Below are 18,494 nucleotides of genomic sequence, written 5' to 3'. Positions count from 1 at the left end.
TTATAGGCTGTTGGCGTAGTCTAACCTGGACATAATGAGGGAGAAGATGGCCAGTGTTCTGTGGGTGAAGGAGAGGAATGGTAGAATATTTTTGATTGTGTGCAGGAGGAAGAAGCTTTTATTTGTGGTTAAAGGGTAAGCTTGTTGTGCATTAGGATTCCAAGGTCTTTGACTATTTTGGATGGTGTGGGCGCTGTTCCCAGTTCTGTACGCCATGGGATTTATTAGTTGCTTCCCTGGTTTTTGGATATAATCATGATTTCTGTCTTGGCCGGGTTGACTTTGAGGCTGTTTTTGTTCATCCATTCATATAGTTTTTTAAGACAGTCTGCTAGCCTTGTGTTCTCCTTTTGCACATCTTTGGTTTTGTGGATGATTTGGGTGTCATCTGCATAGTTGTAGCAGGTGAGGCAGTGCCTTTTGATGAGGCTGATTAGTGGAGTCATGTAGATGTTGAAGAGGAACCTTGTGGTACTCCACAGGTGGTGTGCCACGGCACGGATTTGGATGGTTTTATCCATACTGTTTCTATTCTTTCAGGTAAGAAAGATTTAATCCAGAGCACTGCTGTGTCGATGATCCATATTTTTTCCAATCTCTTGATAAGGATGTTGTGGCTGACTGTGTCGAACGCTACAGAGAGGTCGAGTAGTATCAGTGCCGAGTTTGTGTTGGAATCTGCATTCGTCTTTAGGTCATTCCAGATAGAGAGAAGTTCCATCTCTGTGACTCTCATGGGTCTGAAGCCGACTTGTGCCTGATCCAATAGTTGGCCATTTTCTACGTGTTCCAGTGTTTGTTCGTAAACATAAGTCTATAGCAGTTTTGCTGGATAGGGAATGTTTGATATCGGTCTGTAGTTAGAGAGGTCTTCCACATCGCCTGTAGTATCCTTGAGGAGTGGTTTGATGTACGCAGATTTGAAAGCCTGTGGTACTCTCCCCGTTGAGAGCGATTGGTTGAAGAGGTTTCTGTGGCATTCCAATGACGACCTCTTTTTAAGGAATGATTTATAGATGTCTGGTGGGCAGCTGTCTATTGGGGAGCCTGCTTTGCTGCTATGTTTCACCAGCTTGAGGAATCTCTCTCCTGATATTTGGGTGAAGCTTTGCAGCTTGTTCTGTGGTACCAGGGTAGGTGGGACATGGTGCACGGTCTGGTTAATTGGTTGCTTTGTATAATCTGATGTATGTCAGTGATTTTATTTTTAAAGTGGTCTGCAAGATCATTGGATAGTTTTTGTGAAGGTCCCGGTGTGTTATTGCATCCAAGTGGGTTTCTCTTTTACAATGTTAAATAGTTCCTTCTGGGTGTTGGTGGCTTGTGTGATTCGGTTGACGTAGTATTTCTTTTTGGCTTTGGGAATTTCCTTTTTGTATGCTCAGATTTATTGTTGGTAGTTTATCCTGGTTGTAGTTTTTCCGGAATCAGACAAAAAGACAGAGATGAAAAGACCGAATGGGAGATTTAGCCAAATTTCGGCTGTTCGAAAATACCGAACAGCTGAAAAGTTTGACCAAATCCCCCATTTGGTGGCGAGGGCTCTACGTGTGTCCCACGCACCCTTGCTCACTATATTGTGAGTCCTACGCAACCAGTCCCAAAAAAAAAAAAAAGTGAAAGGATTTTGTGATGCCGGTTCACAATCACGGAAGTGAAAGGGAACAGGCGTTGCAGAGACACAGTGAGTCGGCAGCAAGGTAAGTAGTGGCTCGAGGTGTGGAAGGGCAGTGAGGAACATGTTGAAATGTTCAGGGGAGAAAAGACTGAAGGTTATTTCGGAAAAATGATCTTTGGTCTTTTTTCCCTCGAGCATTTCCATCTCAGGCTCTCAACCCTGATCCGTTTTTCCTCCATTCTAGTTCAAGTTTCTAGCTTGTTTTTTTCATTGTATTGAGGCTGGGTGTAAACCATCTTGCCACTGCTTTCTTTTGTGATGTGGTGAAGGGTTTTTCCGGGGAGATGCTGTCTATTGTTTTGGCGATTCATTTCTGGATTAGGTCTCCTTTTTCGTCTAGGTCGGTTCCGTCCAGGTTTGCGGTTCATGGTTTTGAGGGTTCCAGTTGTTCTTTTAAGTTACCACTTTTGATCTACTTTTCCAGATCGTGGGGAGCTTTTGGGGCTGTTTGGGTGCTTTAGCTGGTAGATGGATCATGAACGGTATGATGAGGTGGTCGTTCCATAGTATTTTGATATTTTATTTCTATTGCGCTCGTACACAAGTGTTTCAGAGTGTGACAAGGCAAGGGAGGGGAACAGGGGAGAACAAAACAACGATCTTACTATGCCCAGTGACATTGAGAACATGCAAGTGCATGGGAGAGGGGGAGGGGAAAAGTGTATGGAAGGGGGAGAAGTGGAAAGGGCGGAACAAAGGAGAAACAGATAAATAATAATGAATAAATAAATAATAAAGGCAACAAACAGTGGTAGTGCAGCCAGCAAGTGGCAAGTGCTGGGTTTAAGGCAGCAGACAGGGTAGGTCTGATAGGGGCAGGAAGAAAAAGGGGGGTACTGTATGGGTACAGATACAGACCCTGGTGCAAGGGGTTGCCCGGAGGCAGTGCGGGAGAGTGGCAGGGTGAGCAGGCACCTGGGCCTGGAGGACAGAGGGTGGCCAGGTGCCTGGTGCCAAGAGAGAACAGATCAGCAGGGAGGGGGGGGGGCAAAGGTAGAAGAAAAGAGTAAGGTCTTGAGGTGCTTCCGGAACCGGAGATGGTTCTCCTCAAGTTTTAGAGTGGCAGGGTGGCTGTTCCAGAGGGAGGCCCCAGCTGAAGACAGAGATCTAGCCCAGCTCGTTTCTTTGAAAAACAACTGAACTTGAGGGAGTTAGACGTAGAGGAACGAATTGCTTGAAATGGGAGGTATTTACAGAGGGATAGCTGAAGGTATTTTGGACCCAGGCGCCAGAAACTCTTGTATTGGTGGCGCAGTTGAGATTCATTTTTTGTTGACAAATATTGGGTGGAGAATGTGTCCTGCTATGTGTGTCGCTCCTTTAACCATCTGGCATAGTTTCATTGTCTCGAGCTGCTTGATTTGTGATTTTAGTGAGTTTTTGTTCTCTTATTCAAACCGTATGTTGAAGTCCCGAGGATTATCAGGTGATCGTGTTTGATGGCCAGGTATGTGATGGCTTTTATGAAGGTGTCTACGAAGGTTGTGTCGTAGGTCGGTGGTCTATAGATGAGTATGAATGTGAGGTTTGTTTTTGAGTTCACTGTCAGGTGAAGGACGAGGGAGTCGTAGTTTTTGATGTTCAGCAAGTCATCTGTTTTTATTTTCAGGTGTTCTTCCTAGGCTATTGTAAGTCTTCCTCCTCTTTTTCCTTTTCTGTTTATCTGTGTGCATTTGAAGTTGTTGTGTAAACAGCTTTGTAATGACTTTGTAGTTGTCATCTAACTATGTTTCTGTGACAAATAAGATGTCTATTCCACCAATCGTAGATCTCTGTAGCATGTTTAGACATTTATCTTGCATTGGTAAGATTGCAGTGTATTTTTTTAACAGTGCTTTGTTTTGTTCTTGGCTTCGTCTTATGGTGGTCTTGTTGCCTGCTTTCCTTGTTACTCTCAAGATGTGAGGTGTGTTCATTAGGGTCTGTTTCGTCATTTATTAGATATGCTAGATTTCGTATTTGGGTCCCTCTTTTCTTCTGGTTCCTCTTCTGTATCTCGTTGCTGTTGGTGCCCTAAAGTTCTATATGCATGGTGACGTTTTCCCTCTTGTTCCTTTGGATAGTTCTTGTCTTTTCCTGTGCGGTCCTGCTATCTTGCTGGAGTGTCTAGCATTGTTGGTGGTTGTGGATTGTTCTGGTGGGTGGTCTGTCAAGAGATATGGTGTTAGGTATAAGAATTTTTCCCTTTTTTTTAGAGTTTGTTCTATTTTCTGTCATGCTTATGGTTGTGTGTTCCATTGTCGTGTCTTTGTTTGTTGGTGTGGTGCCATGATGCGGTTCCATTTGATTTATTGTTTCTCCTAGTTTTCTCTTGCATCATCCCGTTCTGTGTCGTGGCATATTGTGGTCCTTTGGAGTCTTCTAGTTTAATGAGTTTGTGTTATTGTGTTTCAGTCGCAGCGGACCTTGCCCGCCGGCAACACTGTCCTGAGTTTTGTTTGGGTTGTAGTTGTCCTTCAACTTCTTTGCAGTTTTTAGTGGCCTGTGGGTATGGACGAGGGGGCGCGGTTGAGGAGGTGTTATGGTCTGATAGTTATCTGATTGGGTAGGGAAGGAATCTTAAGGCAGAGGTGTATGGTGCTTCCTGTGTGCACGCCTTAGGTGTCCTCATTCTTTGGGCTGTCTATGTGAGCCTACGTTCCTTGGTTTATTGGACCACTGTCACTTTGTGGCTGCCTTTCTCCTTTTGTGGGGGTGGTGGAGCACCTAAGATATGGTTCCTTACTATGCAGTGACTTAACTCTGCTGGTGTTTTACTCGGAGCACATCTGTAACGCTAGAGTGCAGCTGGGGCTGGACCCAGTAGAGGCGGTGGAGCACCTACAGCTGGAGCACGGGTCTGGGTGGAGAGGGGGTGTCTAGATTCCTGGATAGAGGTAAGAATGCCTACATTTCAAACACAACAGCAAATGCAAAACACCCAGATTCGAGATTCCTGGATAGAGACCTAAATTCCAGAAATGGCCAACACAATTAACCCAGATGCCAGATTTGACTAACACAGTTGGCCCAGATGCCAGATATGGCTAACAAACTTGGCCCAGATGCCAGATATGGCTAACAAACTTGGCCCAGATGCCAGATATGGCTAACTAACACAATTGACCCCCATGCCAGATTTGACTAACACAGTTGGCCTAGAGGCTCAGGGGGGGGACCCTAAGTGTCGACAGTCTTGGGGATCTTGTAAAATAGGAAATCAAACCCACTAATTACATGTGGGATGAGAAGCGGTGCTTTACAGCACCAGTGAAGGCCAAAGCGGGGCTGGACACATGCATCTCCACAGCTGCACAGAGCAGGAGACTGCAGGGCACACAGGCGTGGGAAATCTACTCCAAGCAGCCTGCGCTCTTGAAATAGCCCGAGTTCTAAGCTCTCAAGGAATCACAGACACTATGAAGCAATTCTAGGCGTGACAAACGCCTCAGCAAGGCAAGACACAGATGGTCCAGAGTGGGCAGGGGCGCAGGCATCTGCCAACAGAATCCGATCCCAAGCTGCAAGTGGATCCAGTTTCCAGGATTCTTTCACGTGGGGCAATGAGCCTCACTCTAAAATCTGCACTAAGCAAACCTGGCTCAGTGCTTGGCAACACACCACACCGTAAATACTTGGCACCCCTCAGTGCCAATGCCATTCCTTATGTTGTGGGCGTTTGGTCACAACTTAGTGGATGGGATCAACGAGAGCTGGTAAAAACCCAGCTGAAGGAGGCTGTGCACCCTCACCCACCCAAGGTGTCACCTTGAAGGAACCCGAGGAATTATAATCTGGCATACTGGCACATGAACATCTCTGGAGAATTATGCACACCGGGCGTTGACAGGTTCCCTGGAATGTGGCTTAAGCTGGTAACCCCTCAGTGCCAGCCGAGGGGCACATTTAATGCCTTTCACAGTTCACAAGAGAGGGCGCAGAGCTGCTGGTGCCACTACAAAATCACCTGCAAAATGCCAGATAGTGCCCCCAGATTGTGAACAGAGCTGGTGAACTTACTGTACTGCCACTTGCATAAGGGCACATGCAGGCCCTGTGCCGACTAGACTGCGCCCAGAACTGGTGACCTCATTGTACTGCCACCCGCAGAAGGGCACATAGTGGGCTCTTTCCCCTCGAAACTGCCAATAACTGGACATCTCACTGTACTGCTACTGCCACCTGTAGAAAGGCACTTACAGCTGGCATTGTGCCCTCTAGACTGACCCGCAGCAGGCATTGCCAGACCTCTTGTGGTGGGGAGTCTGCACCAGTGTCACACTCAGCACGCATTGCTGGTGCCATGTGCAGCGGCAGATCCCCTGGAGAGGGAGCCCCCACCTCCCCAGTCTGGGCTCTGCTTGCTTCTCAGACTGGTTTGATGAGCTTTGCTATCCCTGGCCTGCGCCTGGAAGGACACGTCTCCGCAGTCACGTGACCCACATTAAAAATGAAATGACGGCAGCTAATCATGCTTAGAAGGGAGACCGTGATTTATAAGACGCCGCAGCCGGTGAGCTCGTTGCAAATGTTTCCACCTCGGAAGTAGACCTACTGGATTTGCATTTTTATTAATTCATAAATATAAATTAAAGCTGTGTGCGTCCTTTACCACTCACTTTCTAGCAAATGTTTGTTTCCTGCTAGCAGCTTCGTCTTAAAACACCCAGGATCCCTCACCCAACCTGGCAGGAGGCTGCACACAGAATTTGTTTCATACCAGCAGCTTCGTCTTAAAACACCCAGGATCCCTCACCCAACCTGGCAGGAGACTGCACACAGAACTTGTTTCCTACGAGCAGCTTCGTCTTAAAACACCCAGGTTCCCTCACCCAACCTGGCAGGAGACTGCACACAGAACTTGTTTCCTACGAGCAGCTTCGTCTTAAAACACCCAGGATCCCTCACCCAACCTGGCAGGAGGCTGCACACAGAACTGGCAGCTGCCTCCGCCTAGACCTGCAAGGGGCCTTCATTCAGACCTGGCAGGAGGTTGCACCCAGACCAGGGAGAAGGCTGTACCCAGACCGGTCAAGAGACTTGGACTAGACCTGTCAGGTGGCTGGACCCAGACCAGGAAGGAGGCTGCATCCGAACCAGGCAGCAGGATGAACCCAGAACTGGCAAGAGGCTGCACATAGAACTTGCAAGATACTCTTGCCAATTGTTATAGACTTGATGGTCGTGCAGAGTAAGGATACCTCCGTCCCCAAGTAACGCACAGGCAACACCAGTAATACTGCCTGTGCGGTCCTTGAGGCCACAGGTGAAGTAGTTCGTAGACCTGGATTCAGGAACCGCCGGAAATGGACCCCCCGATCGCTGCAAGGCAATGGGTTAAAGGTAAGCAAGGCAATGGGTTACAGGTAAGCACAGACAACCTGACAGGAATATAACAGCAGGGTATGATCCTACTTGGCTTACCTATGTGTCAAAGGTGTAACAACAGCGGGCGTTGGGGACCCCAAAAGGCGGAGGGTAGATGGCAGGTAAGCAGGCAAACAACCGCCCAGCGTGAGGTCAGAGGCCAGGAGTCCAGGAGCAAAGACGAAATCCGTAAGACAAAACCAGGGACAGTCCAAAGGTCAGACAGCAGTTTCAACAGTTCCAAGGCGTGGTATCAAGAGGCAGAGGACACGGGGAAATCCAAAAGTAGAAGGGTGGTCCGGCAACTGGTAATCCAAAGATAAACACAAGGGCAAGGCAGAGGCAGTCCGTGGTACAAAAACGTGGTCGAGTGTATCCGTAGAGTAAGGCAAAAAATGAGCGTCGCAGAATCCCGTTGGAAAACAGCTGTGAAGCGACGCTCATTGATTTCAGGACGCTTTTATCCAGCAGGACGTATCACGTGATGAGGGGCTAAACACGTGATACGGAAGCAGTGGAGAGTCACGTGACACGTGACGGGCGGATCTTCCTAAGTCCATTCAGGGCACCTCGGTAACCTGGGAGCCTCCAACGCAACTGCCAGGAGCGGGAAGGAAGGTAAGTGCCAGGTGTATGAGAAAACCCCTGGGACTGATGCCCGAATGGGCGCCTGATCGTGCGTGCACTTGTGTATATGGGTGAGCGAGTGGGATGGCAGGAGGACGAGGGTGGGGGCGTGGCCAACTCGGAAGTGCTGGTAGGTGCAGGAGTCGTAACACCAATCTAGGCACGTAATAACACTTCTCATGCTTACTTTATCATAGATGCCCAGAAGAAAAATGCCATGCCACAGTAAGAAATAGCTCACCTGGCTGCACCAAAAGGCCAGTCTAGCCACGCACTAACACATATCATGCTTACTTTATCATAGATGTCCAGACTACGATGCCATGCCACAGTAATAAATAGCTAGACTGGCTGCACCAAAATGCCAGTCTAGCCACATAACACTTATCATGCTTACTATACCATAGATGGGCACAAAAAATGTCATGCCACAAAATGAAATAGCTAGACTGGTTGCATTAAAATTCCCCTCTAGCCACATAATAACACATGCTTGAATTATAATAGATGCCCAGTAAAAAATGTCATTCCACAGTAAGAAATAGCTAGACTGGCTGCACCCAAATTAAAGTGTACCCAGGTAATAGGACTTATAATGCTTGCTTTATCATAGATGCCCAGTTAAAAATCATGCCGTAGTAAGAAATGGCTAGACACTGCTCACCAAAATGCCAGTCTAGCCACATAATAACATTTATCATGCTTTCGTTATTATAGATGGCCAGTAAAAAATGTCTAAGATATGGCTAGACTGGCAGCACCAAAATGCCAGTCTAGCTGTGTAATAACATATATCATTGTTGCTTGATCATGGATACGCATTAAAAATGTCATAGTAGTGCACCCTCCCACCTCCCGTTGCTTCCCCTGCCTCACACCCCCACCTTGTCCACAACAAACATAAGGGCATACACATTCAAACAACATTCACTCATCAACATTCACTCATCACCACGCACCCAGACACAGCAGCAGCATGCACCCATACCCAGAGGCAGCGGGCACACAGACACATCAGCAGCATACACCCATACCCAGCAGTAGCATGCACCTAGAAACAACAGCATTCACCCAGACACAGCCTCAGCATGGACCCATGCCTTGCAACATGCACCCATACCCAGCAGTAGCATGCACCCAGGCACAGCACCATTATGCACACAGTAGCAGCATGCACCCATACCCAGCAGCAGCATGCACCCATACCCAGAAGCAGCAGGCACACAGACACAACACTGGTATGCACTGAAACACAGCAGCAGCATGCACTGAGACACAGCAGTAGCACGCACCCAGACACAGCACCAGTGTGCACACAGTCACAGCAGCAGCATGCACCCATACCCAGCAGCAGCATGCACCCAGACACAGCAGCAACATACACCCAGATCCAGCAGCAGCATGGACCCAGACACAATCAGAAGGCACCCAGACGCAGCAGCAGCATGCACCCACACCTAGCAGGAGCCTGCAACTAGACACGGCAGCAACCTGTGCCCAATCAGATGCAGCGTTCCTGTGCTGTCTCAACCTCCCCCAAGGTGCTTATGGACATGTGGGTTTCTTTGCCCAACTGAGTGCAGATTTGCTCGCCAGGCTGCCATCCCTTCAGCGGCAGAGTGCCACCATAGTCCACCACACACAGGCCAAAGACCGCAGTGATAGAAACAGGATCCTGTCCTTATGGGCAGTCTGTCCTTAAGGAAGGTAGGCAAGAGACGGACAGCACACGGCGCTCCCGAATACCCGCCACGTTAACCCCTAGAAGGTGCCTAATAGAATGGGGTATATCATGTTGGTCCATGCCTTCAGTCACCCTCCAGCGTGGTGGGGTAATGCTGGAAGCACTGCCAGGGGTGGACTGGCCTATAGGGAACTCTGGAGATTTCCCGGTGGGCCTCTGCTCCCTGGGCCTCTTTTGTGTGGTATTTCCAAATTTTGAGCACTGCCCTGCGGGTCTAGGAGAACCTTGGACACACCTGCCCCGTCACTACTCCATAGCGTTCTGGGGAGTGGCGGGAGCTCTACTCATCACTCACGGGTCTCTCCCAGCCGGGTTCCAGGGGCTCTGTTGGAATGGTTTGGAAGGGAACAGCTGCCTGACTTTCCAGCTTCCACTTCCCATGGTGCATTGCCAGGTCGCCCTCTTTCCCGAACTTCGAGTCCGGGCCTCTAGGAGCTTCTGAGAACTGGCGACGTGAGGAACAACCCCCACACTCTGGCTGTCTCATGAGAAGTCCCATGCCCCCCCGCCCCCAGCGCTGCCAATGCATGGACATGAATGTGCGTAAATGCGCCTACAAGTCTATTATGCCCCCCGCCCCCCTTCAAGGCTCAGATACTTTCTTCATGTCATGATGCATCAAAGTTTAATTATGAAGTACAAAACTTATACAACGCTTAATAACATAATCAGTACAAGAACATGCTTCATAGCAACCGGCATCACTCATTTGTAATGACAAATATTATATATATATATATATATATATATATATATATATATATATATATATATATATATATATACATATATATTACACGGCCGTGTAGTTATGGTTAAGTTGCTGTTTCCATAGGAAGAGCACTTTTTGGGCGGCTTATAACTTCGCTCCCCCTGGACGAAACCTCACCAAACTTTGCATGAAAAGATTATGGCCCACTCTGATTTTTTTGCAAAGTTTGGTGAGGTTTGGTCCAGGGGGGGCAAAGTTATAGGGGGGATAAATAAATCCGTCCAGTAGTTTCTTTTTAAATGACCAAAATGTAAAGCAAAAAAATTAGTGATATCTATGTCCGCTCGGCTGACTCAATTCCCTGTTCGGTCTGCGGACTGGCCTCTGATTGGCTGTGCTGTCCGCAGACTGGCCTCCAATTGGCCAGAAAAATGCACTGACTTTTGCGTAGTCCGCGAACACTGGGACGCGTCCGCTGATTGGATGGTGAGAAAACGTGAATTGCGTTTGTTTTCTTGAAACGCCTGCCATCTTGGATTCGCAATAGAAACACAAAAGGCAGACTGACTACCCCTCCCTCTAGGTCTGGCAACACAACAGGTACAGGTGCTGAGAAGCTGGCATATAAATCTACAGCTATTGTCTTTTAAGAGAGACAGTTGGTATACAGAAACCGTAATACAAATATCAATAAATCTCTTTAATAGTTAAAAATAAAATTTCATAGAAAAATATACACTTAATAGGCTTTATCATATCTCACTCATTCCATTCATACCAATTCACTCATTCTGTGACATCCGGGTTCGGCAATTAACATTTTCTTAGCACATATTAGTTATTATTAATATGTATGACAATTGGAAAACACACAATTGGATTTTCTATAGGTCGACATATGTTTCGGCCCCTTTTCCATAGTCCCATCGTTGTCTACGGTGGTCTAAATTGTCAGTTTTGGGCCATCCTCAGGACAGTGATGATTTAGTAAAAGCTTAACGTCTTCACCCTTTTTCCATATGAAAAGCCAAATCTATAAACATAAGTTAAAAACAAATTACAATGTATACTGGTCTGGTCTCTTTTAATTGATCTCACGATGATGGCTAGATAGCTATGCCAGAGAATATGCACCTACCTGTGGCGGAGAACGTAGTTGTGGACCACGGAGAAGAAATAAGAAATTGGAGGGTATTTTCTGTATTACCCTAGTCTATGACCCTAATGAAAGGAGAAAAGACAACGCGGCAAATTACTCCCTTGTAAGTTTAATATAATGCTATATGGCTGCAGAGCATTTTGTATTAAATTGGCATTGCAGAGCAAACTGACAGATACCTTTTCGCAAGTGGGTGGAGCTTCAAATCTCTTTATCTCCATCTCATTTCATGGGCAAGTTTCAAGAGGGACTTGCTTCCTTCGACACTTGAACACGTAGTGTCTGTAAAAGAGAGGTGTTCAATAAATTACCTTACTCATATCTAATTTCAACCACATTGCGTTGAAAAGAAATTCTCATTTAAATGTGGTGGGAATGCATGGGCTAGTCACGGAGCTACACTCACTATCAGAGCTAAGATCTAAATCAGGAGAAAGACATGGTAGTGTTTATGTCTATCTATCACAAGGCAGCCAAGAGCATCAGTTGCCTGTTAAACAACGCGGATTAACTTGGACGCTACGTGTAATGTAACTGGAAGTGCTGGCGCACGTACCGGACGGATCCCTTTTCTGCATAGCGGAGTCTGTGCATGGACTTCTAATCGCGACTCTGTAAAAGAGTACTGTTCCTCACTTTTATGGTTCATTGGAACGAAACAGCAGGGTAGCTCGGATTCGCAGACTTTTTTGGGGTCCGCGAACAGCACAGTGAAAACTTTTTTTATAGAAGCAGCATTTCACTTGTCATACTCGACAAACAATCTCTGGGGAGGTGAGGAATCGATTGGATATGGCCATAAGAAGCCAAAAAACGGGTTGTTTCAGCCCCCGAAGGTCCGCAAACACTCTGGATGTCCTGGGACAGTCCTGTGGTGTTCGCGGACACTTCAGATGCCCTAGGACATCTGTACCTATTTCTGCATTACAGTGTTGGGGAAAAGCAGTTTTTGGATGGCTTATAACTTTTGCGCCACTCGATGAAACTGCATGTAATTTTGTAATTTTATTCTAGAACTAATCCTAATGGTTTTGCAAATTTTTGGGGGATTCTGTCAAGAGGGGGCAAAATTAGAGGGGGGGGTCGAAAAATATTGTAAAGGCATATAAATGTGGTGTCATTTGACGAATCTGCACAACATTTGGCAAAACGATTTTGGATCTAGATATAAATGGTTTTCTAAAGTTTGGTGGGATTTTCTCAAGAGGGGGCGAAATTAGAGGGGGGTCTCAACATTTTTTGATGGCTTATAACTTTGTTGTTATTTGCCGAATGTGGACAAACGTTTTGAGAAAGATTATAGACCAAACCTTCAATGTTTGTGTAAAGACTGAATGGATTTTGTCGAGTGTGGGCTAAGTTATTTGACTATTGTATGTATATACATTTTGACACTTTTTAAAAAATAAAACATGGGCGGATTTCGAGCAAACTCGTGAGGAGCATTAGCAAGGACATTAAAGCATGGTTTTGCAAATGTGCCCGTGTTTTATTTTTTGACAAGTGTAATAATGTAGGTACAAAAAATCATCATATACCTTTGGTGACTGAGGTATAGCCTGTGGCCGAGGGCAGTAGCCAGATTGTTTGGGTCATGGCATAAGGTTACTGCACGGAAAATCTGGCTACTGGCCATGACCGATAGGGACAAAAAATGGTGTTAAAGTGGCTATGTCTACCTGGCACCGGCTATGTGGTAAAGATATTCGAAGGTAGGATACGTTTGAAAGGGAAAAAAAGTGCTTGTGGTAATATGTTCATAGGGTTTTGCGGGCTGCCATGGCAAGGGAAGAGGGGATGTGTGTGGAGCCCCGCCTTCTCTTTCCATGTTGGCTGTCTTGGAAATGGATTGTCCTTCCTACAGCGGGACACCGCAGGCGTCCCGCTATAGGAAGTTCAATCTGTGTTTTAGCACCCTGGGTTCCCGCTTTGGGAACCGGGGATGCTAATGGCCTTTATCCCCCATTTCAGGGGCTGCAATGGACGATAATGGTCCGTAGCCCTTCTTATTTATTTATTTATTTGTAACGCACCAATGCCCGCAGGCATCAGACAGTGTGGTTACAGTATTTGTTGAGGAAGATGAGGTGGAGGAAGACAGTTTACTACTTGCTGAGAAAGGAATAACCTTTCTGAGAGCATTGCAGTCATTGGATTTGATGTGGCGGCGCGTGGAGGAAGTCCCGTAGGAGTACTGTCCAGGTAGTCTGCGACTATTGCACTCAGTGCATTTCACTTTGGTAGCTTTAGCCTTTGGTACACTCCCAACAGTAGCAAAGAACTGGCACACCCATGATTCGATCTCGCTGCTAGAAGTAGGCACTTCCTCTACCTCATCTTCTTGGTCCTCTTCATTGTTTTTGAAAGTACTGCGCTTTTTTTGTTGTGAAGGTCCTCCAGCTGGTGGTGGTGGTGGCTCTTGGGGATGATGGATGGCAATAACTGATGCCATTTTTAAGATAAATAGCAGTTTTGATAAAATTCTTCCAAGTATGTACTGTGTACTAGATTGGTAATGGATGATGAGTACGAAAAGGTGTCGGAGGTGTGCAAGGGAAATTTTGAAGTTGAAAGTTCCTAGATCAGTAGAAAATGCAGTTCCAAACTCTCTGCGAAGGACGGATCTTATCGTGAAGTGCAGATGGGTTCTCGGACACGTCATCATGCCGTCCGCCAGCGTATGGTCATGTGGCACTGTCCGGAAGGTCCGCAATGAAGTCAGATGTTCATAGATATCCGCGGATGCAAAACTAGTTGAAATAGTTGCAAAAGTGTATAGAAGTGTTAACAATGATTCTAGAAGGTAGGAAATGGCAGAGTTTTAAGGTGACACTTTGTAAATTGGACACAAATATTGTTATATTTGGTAAGTATGATATTAGTAAGTTGTAGGAAAATAGCATGCACTAATATAAACCTATGAAATTCAGTAAAAAAATGTTGTTAAAAGGACGTTATGGTTACAAGTAAAATCGAAAAAAAAAACGGAAATTCTCCAGTTATGGTAAACTAAGCAACCATATCTCAAGCCACCACCGTGCACTGCCAAGACTAACACCCAGGACATCAAAGATGACATCACAAATATCATTGATGACATCACTGATGACATCACATGTGCATTTACTTTTCATAGAAGGGGTTGTGAATGTAATGTTGGCGAAAAAGTATCAGAGATTATCGGGAGATGTGTAATAAATTACATACTTCATCACGCAATGTAGCATTCTAAAGAACATTCCATTGCAGTGTTCTTTCTAGTAAAGGAACCTACTCATACAGAAATGTAGGTATTGGCTGCAGCATACACCACAGAGGTGCTATATTTTTAAGTTATATAATAAAACTGTGAATGCTTCTGTATCAGACTTTTCCGTACTGTGAAACATGTACTAAGTAGCTAATAATGCATCACTTACTACATATTTCTACTAATACCCACAAAACATAAATAGACTACAATGCATACAAATATGGGGCTTATATATGGAGAGTAAAGTAAGCAAACAAGAGGCAGTACCATTAGCAATTGTGTATAATCTACATCAGGGGTGCACAACTGATTTTGACAGAGGGCCAAATGTACCTTACATGAGGGCTATAGTGGGCTGAAAAGTAAAAGTGGGCGGGGCGGTAGGCGGGACATGTCAGGAGGCTTTTTCAACCCCAATTTGTATTAAACACATGGAAAAAGAAAATGTTTTTGAGGGGTAACGATTTTTATTGCATTTCAAACTTACTTTTTGTACTACACATTTTCCATTGTTATCATTTATTTCGATTTAGTTATTGTATATCGTCTGTTTAATTAAATTAAATGTATTTTATTGACCCTTGATTGGACATTCCGTTATTTTGGACTGCTATAGTTTGCTGTTGGGTTGCCCAAGAGGAGTATGGCCTTCATTGAGTCAGGTTTCCTCAAAAAAGCAAAGGATGTACATCTCCTAACTGTGCCTGTTTTAGCTTTATTATTGGGGTCACTCTTGGAGTGCAACACTATGCTCCATGGCTCCCACCCCCAACCAAACACTATGCCCCATGGCTCCCACCCCCAACCAAACACTATGCCCCATGGCCCCCTCACCCCCAACCAAAGACTGCCCCATGGCCCCCTCACCCCAACCAAACACTATGCCCCATGGCTCCCACCCCCAACCAAACACTATGCCCCATGGCTCCCACCCCCAACCAAACACTATGCCCCATGGCTCCCACCCCCAACCAAACACTATGCCCCATGGCCCCCTCACCGCCCCCAGCCAAACACTATGCCCCATGGCCCCCTCAGCCCCAACCAAACACTATGCCCCATGGCTCCCACGCCTCAAGCAAACACTATGCCCCCTGTCCCTCACCCCCAACCAAACACTATGCCCCATGGCCCCCTCACCCCCAACCAAACACTATGCCCCATGGCTCCCACCCCCAACCAAACACTATGCCCCATGGCTCCCACCCCCAACCAAACACTATGCCCCATGGTTCCCACCCCCAACCAAATACTATGCCCCATGGCCCCCTCACCAACTCCAACCAAACACTATGCCCCATGGCTCCCACCCCCAACCAAACACTATGCCCCATGGCTCCCACCACCCAACCAAACAATATGCCCCATGGCCCCCTCACCGCCCCCAGCCAAACACTATGCCCCATGGCCCCCTCACCACCTCCAACCAAACACTATGCCCCATGGCCCCCTCACCCCCAACCAAACACTATGCCCCATGGCCCCCACACCTCAAGTAAACACTATGCCCCATGGCTCCCACGCCTCAAGCAAACAGTATGCCCCCTGTCCCTCACCCCCAACCAAACACTATGCACCATGACCCCCTCACCCCCAACCAAACACTATGCCCCATGGCTCCCACCCCCAACCAAACACTATGTCCCATGGCCCCCTCACCCCAACCAAACACTATGCCCCATGGCTCCCACCCCCAACCAAACACTATGCCCCATGGCTCCCACCCCCAACCAAACACTATGCCCCATGGCCCCCTCACTACCCCCAACCAAACACTATGCCCCATGGCCCCCTCACCCCCAACTAAACACTATGCCCCATGGCCCCCACGCCTCAAGCAAACACTATGCCCCATGGCTCCCACGCCTCAAGCAAACACTATGCCCCCTGTCCCTCACCCCCAACCAAACACTATGTACCATGGCCCCCTCACTCCCAACCAAACACTATGCCCCATGGCTCCCACCCCCAACCAAACACTATGCCCCATGGCCCCCTCACCCCCAACCAAACACTATGCCCCATGGCTCCCACCCCCAACCAAACACTATGCCCCATGGCCCCCACGCCTCAAGCAAACACTATGCCCCCTGTCCCTCACCCCCAACCAAACACTATGCCCCATGGCCCCCTCACCCCCAACCAAACACTATGCCCCATGGCTCCCACCCCAACCAAACACTATGCCCCATGGCCCCCACGCCTCAAGCATACACTATTCCACCTGTCCCTAACCCCCAACCAAACACTATGCCCCATGGCCCCCTCACCCCCAACAAAACACTATGCCCCATGGCTCCCACCCCCAACCAAACACTATGCCCCATGGACCCCTCATCCCCAACTAAACACTATGCCCCATGGTTCCCACCCCCAACCAAAAACTATCCTCCATGGCCCCCTCACCCCCAACCAAACACTATGCCCCATGGCCCCCTCACCCCCAACCAAACACTATGCCCCATGGCCCCCATGCCTCAAGCAAACACTATGCCCCCTGTCCCCCACCCCCAACCAAGCACTATGCCCCATGGCCCCCTCACCCCCAACCAAACACTATTCCCCATGGCTCCCACCCCCAACCAAACACTATGCCCCATGGACCCCTCACCCCCAACTAAACACTATGCCCCATGGCTCCCACCCCCAACCAAACACTATGCTCCATGGCCCCCTCACCCCCAACCAAACACTATGCCCCATGGACCCCTCACCCCCAACCAAGCACTATGCCCCATGGCCCCCTCACCCGCAACCAAACACTATTCCCCATGGCTCCCACCCCCAACCAAACACTATGCCCCATGGACCCCCCACGCCTCAAGCAAACACTATGCCCCCTGTCCCTCACCCCCAACCAAACACTATGCCCCATGGCCCCCTCACCCCCAACCAAATACTATGCCCCATGGCTCCCAACCCAACCAAACACTATGCCCCATGGCCCCCACGCCTCAAGCATACACTATTTCACCTGTCCCTAACCCCCAACCAAACACTATGCCCCATGGCCCCCTCACCCCCAACAAAACACTATGCCCCATGGCTCCCATCCCCAACCAAACACTATGCCCCATGGACCCCTCATCCCCAACTAAACACTATGCCCCATGGTTCCCACCCCCAACCAAAAACTATCCTCCATGGCCCCCTCACCCCCAACCAAACACTATGCCCCATGGCCCCCTCACCCCCAACCAAACACTATGCCCCATGGCCCCCATGCCTCAAGCAAACACTATGCCCCCTGTCCCCCACCCCCAACCAAGCACTATGCCCCATCGCCCCCTCACCCCCAACCAAACACTATTCCCCATGGCTCCCACCCCCAACCAAACACTATGCCCCATGGACCCCTCACCCCCAACTAAACACTATGCCCTATGGCTCCCACCCCCAACCAAACACTATGCTCCATGGCCCCCTCACCCCCAACCAAACACTATGCCCCATGGACCCCTCACCCCCAACCAAACACTATGCCCCATGGCCCCCACGCCTCAAGCAAATGCTATGCCCCCTGTCCCTCACCCCCGACCAAACACTATTCCCCATGGCCCCCTCACCCCCAACTAAACACTATGCCCCATGGCTCCTACCCCAACCAAACACTATGCCCCATGGCCCCCACGCCTCAAGCAAACACTATGCCCCCTGTCCCCCACCCCCAACCAAACACTATGCCCCATGGCCCCCTCACCCCCAACCAAACACTATGCCCCATGGCTCCCACCCCCAACCAAACACTGTGCCCCATGCCCCCCTTACCCTCAACTAAACACTATCCCCCATGGCTCCCACCCCCAACCAAACACTATGCCCCATGGCCCCCTCACCCCCAACCAAAGACTGCCCCATGGCCCCCTCACCCCCAACCAAACACTATGCCCCATGGCTCCCACCCCCAACCAAACACTATGCCCCATGGCTCCCACCCCCAACCAAACACTATGCCCCATGGCTCCCACCCCCAAC

Source organism: Ambystoma mexicanum, chromosome 14 (assembly GCF_040938575.1).
Source record: "Ambystoma mexicanum isolate Mex_15411 chromosome 14, UKY_AmexF1_1, whole genome shotgun sequence".
NCBI classification, from domain to species: Eukaryota; Metazoa; Chordata; class Amphibia; order Caudata; family Ambystomatidae; genus Ambystoma; species Ambystoma mexicanum.
The sequence above is the reverse complement of the archived record's forward strand: the minus strand, read 5'-3'. Positions refer to the sequence as shown.